The 6,206-nt window shown below is 40.3% G+C and overlaps 1 pseudogene; it reads right to left on the reverse strand.

Moving 5' to 3' along the window:
- Positions 1-420: 420 nt before the first annotated feature.
- Positions 421-1,255, reverse strand: LOC147006017 (heterogeneous nuclear ribonucleoprotein C pseudogene; annotated as a pseudogene).
- Positions 1,256-6,206: the final 4,951 nt, after the last annotated feature.

Consider the following 6,206-nt stretch of genomic DNA (forward strand, 5'->3'; position numbering starts at 1 on the left):
GATAGGTGGGTATTAGCCCAGAAACTTAAAATACTCAAGATACAATTTGCAAAACACAAGAAAATCAAGAAGAAGGAAGACCAACGTGTGGATACTTCTTCATTCCTCCTTAGAATAGGGAACAAAATACCCATGAATGGAGTTACAGAGACAAAGTTTGGATCTAAGACGAAAGGGTAGACTATCCAGAGACTACCCCACCCGGGGATCCATCCCGTAATCAGCTACTAAACCCAGACAGTATTGCATATGCCAGTAAGATTTTGCTGAAGGGACCCTGATATAGTTGTCTCGTATGAGACTATGCCAGTGCCTGGCAAATACAGAAGTGGATGCTCATAGTCATCTATAGGATGGAACACAGGGCCCTCAATGGAGAAGCTAGAGAAAGTACCAAAGGAGCTGAAGGGGTCTGCAACCTTAAAGGTGGTCCTTCATCTTTCCAGACTTGGAAGAAAGTCCCCGTTGTCCACTCTTTGAATTGAATCCACTTCGGCCCCTTTGTGAGGTGTTCTCTGGCACATGCTGGTGCTTGCAATAGGAGGAGGAGGAGGAGATGGAGGAGGAGGAGGAAATGGAGGAGGAGGAGGAAGATCACATGCTGGGTAACTGTACATCCTGTCATAATAATTCCATTAAAAGTCATAGACTGTGGCTGGAGAGATGGATCAGCAGTTAAGAGCACTGACTGCTTTCCCAGAGGTACTGAGTTCAAATCTCAGCAATCACACGGTGTCTCAACCATCACAGAAGTCGTAATGAGATCAGATGCCCTCTTCTTGTGTGTCTGAAAACAGCTACAGTGTACTTACATCTAATAAATAAATCTGTGTAAAAGGAAAGAAGGAAGGAAGGAAGGAAGGAAGGAAGGAAGGAAGGAAGGAAGGAAGGAAGGAAGGAAGGAAGGAAGGAAGGGAGACGGTCATACACCAAGTCACATTGAAGAACTGTATGTACATTTCTGGCGCAGATCGTTTCACACCTGCTTTCTCTAGGGAGATTTTTGGCTCTATAACCAGGTTAATATCTAAAACCTGGCCAGCTGTCGTTCTGACATCCTCTCCAGCTATAGCATCTCGGCCATTTATTTCATTAGCATACTGATCCTATGCACAGAGCAACACACAATTTTGCCATACTTTGAAAAGATGACTTCCACATCAGACTTCTTGACCACCAGAGTGTTGAAATTCTCAGTGAGTGCATGGAAATTCATGGATCGAGGATCTGTCTTGTTGGTAACATTGGTAGCCATCTCCTTTGATGATAAGGGTTCTCACAAAGCTGAAAATAAATATATATATAAAATAAAATAAAATCTCACAAGAGGAAGAAGAGAGAAGAGACTGCCTCTCCTACTGTGGGTCTACCCTGAGATGCTGGAGCTACAGCAGCGAAGAACTAGAGGACCTTTTGCTCTCAATCTCTTCACCAAGGTAACTCAATTTTAAAAGTATCCAACTGAAATTTAGAACACCTTGAAAATACCAAGTTAAAAGTAATATTGCTGTTGCTGAATGAAGCAGCATCAGATTGTCTGGGACTGTGAGATGCATCCTTACTACTCCTGCTTTGCCTGGACTAAGTCGTGTGTCTTCTCAGGAAGGGGAACTATCATCAGGCCATAACACTTTGTGATGGGCTGGAGTCACAGCTAATTACTACCCAGTCACACTGCTAATGCAAATGCTGGCTCACAGTCACCTGTGTGCTTCTCCTTATTGATGCATTTACTCAGACAGAAAATGCCAAATCCCATTGACTATATTGTCATCCCAGATGTAATCAATGACCTACTCCTTTTCTTCCCACACCAGGGGAGAGGTGGCATCTCTTGTGTTCCCATTCCCCTCCCTAAAGTACTGGGCACCCTTTGTAGTTCACTGTTGGCCAATTTAAACACTTGGCTTACTAGCCTGCAGGACAGGCACCCTGGGAACAAGGGAAGTGCTCAGAATTAATGAACAAATGATGTCATTTCTGGGGAGTAGAAATCAGCTTGCAAATAATTGTTGGAAGAGTAAAAAGACCCAAACATAGAATTCATAACGGAATGTATATTTTAATTTTAAAACTGGAAATTCCATGTAATTCATTAAAAAGATATAAAAGGTATATTGGTTAACATAAACACCTTAGTGTATTAATAGGAAAAACATATTTCAGGTCGTTGGATCAATTGTAGATATGAATGATGACATATTTATTCTCCACGCAGGCATACAGCTAAAAGAAAATACTATATTCTTACCAGGCTCAATTCCTCATGAGTATCTCTAATCCAGAGTTTCTTTACAGTTTCATCATCTCCCTTTACTTTTAGCATCTTTACATTTCTCACATTGCGCAGCTGAACTTTCTGACCTAATCAGGCCCGCTTGGTCTCAAGTTACCATCTAACCTGTAACTATCCTTTTATTTCATTAATTTCTGCATTCAATTCTATCACCTGTTGAAAAGGAGCACTAGGGGAACAGCATAAGATTGAAAAATATACAAGAATATACAACATGCAGGAAATATGCATGTTTCTTTAGAATGAAGTTGTAGCCTGGCAGCCATGCTGAGCCTGGAGTTTGCCTGGCCTAGGGAATAGGTGTGAGACCCTGTTACTAGATAATATGCCATAAAGAATCACCACGTGACACAAATGTCGGGTGAGATGCTTCCTGGAGCAGAACGCTTCATACACAGGCATAATTTACTGGATATAAAAGGGTACCACTTTTCTATGGGCTGGAACAGTTTCGCCTATGTACTGAGAAGTGCAATTTCTGGGGAATTTTTCTAAAAAGGGTAACACGGGCTTCATTTCTCTCCACCCTAGCCACCAAAACAGACACTTTAGACTGATAAATTCTCACTCTCAGAACCTGTTAGTAACTGTGATGATGTGAGATAATTGTTCCTAACATCTATGGTCTCCTCCCACTGCAGGATCAGAATAGCTTCTGGCAGAGACAAATCTAATTTAGAGCAGCCAAACTCTTGTGTTGTCCTTTAGATCCATGATGGCAAATACAATTGATATCCAAGTCATCAGAAGCTGATGCACTGTCACTGCCTAACGTCCTCAGCGCTGACTAATTCTGAAAGCTTAGCAGGCTCAGTGGCTGATGACTTTAGCATGGTAGGAAGTGAGGGCAGGAGACACTACCTCTCTGCAAACCAGCCTGGTTTTGTGTGACTTTTGCTTGGGATCAACTTTCTTTTTTCCACATTTTATTTAAAAAGACTGTTAGTAATATACATATAAATTCAGAATTTAATTATTTTCTCATTATTTCATGAGTACCTATTTTAAGACAGTTGTTGACTTAAGTGCTGACAACTAAATGTGGGCGACATTAAAGGACATAAAAACTCATAAAATAGGTCTATGTTACAACTGAAGATAACTCTGAGGGAAGAGAGGCATAAGCGTTTGTAATAACATGATACATCTATCTGTTTCCTAACTAAATGAACTTGGACAAGTTATTTACCCTGTTGGAGCCTTCGTAAAATGGGGTTTAGGGACATCAGTAAGCTTTCATGAAAATCAGCAGGTGAAAATACTTAATACATGTGCAGGTCAGAGTTTTATTTTTATCACAACCAACACTTTTATGGGTGCTAGCATGCTCATTGAACTATGCTATTTGGTAGTCAGACACATGAAGTGTTATGTTAGTTGGTGTAGGTATATGTAGTTTTATACTTTTTCTGTTGCACATAAATGTTCTATGTGCAGAAAGACATAGATAATTTGCAAAATTCAGGAAAAAACATAATTACTAAGAGAGAGGAAGATTAATCAAACCTGATCATTTCAGAAAACAGGTGAGGGTAGTTTCCAAGATGATAATAACCCTCAAGAGAAGAAAGAATTTGATTATCTCAGTAACCTCTTCTTTCCAGGAACCCTGGGTTTTGCTTGGCTTTAGGCAATACACCAGTAAGGAAGGATAAACAAGAACGAGGCTGGGGAGATGGCTCAGCATTTAAGAGCACTTCCTGTTTTCCTAAAGAACATGGATTCTGTTTGTAACATCTCCATTCGCTGGTTCTAAACTACCTGTAACTCTAGCTACAGAGAATTGCCTCTTTCGGTGTATATATATATATGTATATATATATATATATATATATATATATATATATATATATATATATATATATATATACTCGGGCATACACACATATCCATAAAATAAAAAGAAAAATAAATCATGACAGGATATCTACCCTGAGGACTTGTTCAGCATAAAGGCACAATAGGAAACTGCTCTAGTGGAAGCTAACGGAACAGGCAAGTCAGACCTTCCTGAGAGCCCTGGGGAGACTTGGCCGAATGCTTTGGAGGCAGATCATAGGTTCCGATTCCAACTCTGCTAATAACTACTTGTGAAACCTTGGGGAGGTTATTAATCTCACTGAACATCCGCTTCCAGAGCTCAAACTCAATAGAAGAAGGGAAAACACTATGATACTTTCATTATTCGAATAAATGAAATGACACAGCTCAAGTTCAAAGGCTAGTGCTTAAGCATAAGTACTGGGTGCATAACAATGAGCTATTGTTAATAATGGTGTGCTTATTAATAACATTATAACCTTCTACCTCAATGGGAGTAAGAGAAACCCCAATTTCTAGCCACCAATTAATATAAAAATGAGTATTAATGCTTTCAATTTCCAGTACTAGTACATCCATATAAATTTGATTTAATTGATGATGACACTTAATTAGCCTCCATACAATAAGAAAACTAGTAGTGATGGTTTGCAAGCTTGTGGCCGGAGGTCACCAACACCACCAAGCACCACGGATCCTGTCATTCTTTGCCTTTCTTAGCCTATTGACTTTTATCCTCCTGATCACAAAATAGCCACCACCACTAACAAACATAATTCCTGACAGAGAGGAGGGGCATTTTCATTGCTGTCCAGTAAACAACTTGCTATTCTACTTTAAAATACAATTCTGGCCAAGAGAACAAATGGAGGGTGTTTGCTGGGCAGGCAGGTAACAATGTCTATCATAATCTGATGATTTAAAAATGTCGTGGGCTGCATTTTCAAAGGCAAATGAACATCTTGTTACCTGTAACAAGATGGAATTGTATGCAATATTTAGAAGCAAAGACCACAAGAGAGGTGGTTAAAAAAGAGTCAGACTCAATGTCAGACCTTTGGACAAGTTTTTCACAGTGAATTTTAATCATAATTGTGTGCATAAAATATAACTTTATTTTCAGATATGCAAATGAAGCACCTGGAATAACGGAAAATAATGTAGTTGGTTTCACATACTCTCTCTCCTAAGCATATATATTATTTGAATAATCACAAATCACTTAAGTTTAACTTTCCCTAAACCTTGCTCTAAAAATCATCCCCCCTTCTTGCCACCTCCTTACACAGCACACTTTAGTAAGAGCTGACTCTGTTCTCCACACTTCTGCAGCACTGGTGTTTCTTCAGCGGTCTTCAAAAAGTCTCTCATCCCCTCCACACTGCTGATCATAACACTCATTCAAGTATAACACACCCCAGCTCCTCTTAGGAGCAGGTTCTCATCTCCTGGTACACTACTGACTTTTCCTGCTCCTGCTGGCCCGCTTAGTGGCTCCTCCCACAACCTTAGATTGTAATGTTAAAAATGCCTCCTTTAGATACTGGATAAGTTCCTCAGACTGCATCCATTTAACCACATGCATAGTCTCACTCTGGTAAATTCAGGCTTGTTGCTTTAAACATCATCTTTAATGCCAAGTGTTCACTTTGTTTCTGCTCCGGACCTTTCCAGACTCTTCACCACCCCAGTGACTTAAACTCCAATGGCACTCAGGCAACTGCATCACACCACCATGGTTCCTAATCCCCAGATTAGTATTTATTTACCCAGTTACTTGAGTGCAAAGCTTTGACATTATGTTTAGTTCCTCTCTCCATCTACTTCACCTTCGATAGCCTTGGTTTCTGTTGCTTATGTTCTTGTCCTTGCCTCTTGCCATCTGGTTATCTCTGGTGTTAACTGGTCTTGCTGTTTCTGACTGTGGCTTGTCCCTCCTACATGCCTGTGTCAGAACTCCTGTGAGACCAGTTCTCTCCAGTAGGAATTTGGGTATGGAGAGCTGTATGGTAGAGGGTCAGCTCCGGGTGCAGACAGAAATTGAAAGGGTCCTGTCCTCTGCTGTTTCTTAGTTCCTGTGTCTTGATGG

The sequence above is a fragment of the Mus caroli genome, unplaced genomic scaffold, assembly GCF_978045245.1.
Source record: "Mus caroli unplaced genomic scaffold, Mus_caroli_1 scaffold_1, whole genome shotgun sequence".
Taxonomy (NCBI): Eukaryota; Metazoa; Chordata; class Mammalia; order Rodentia; family Muridae; genus Mus; species Mus caroli.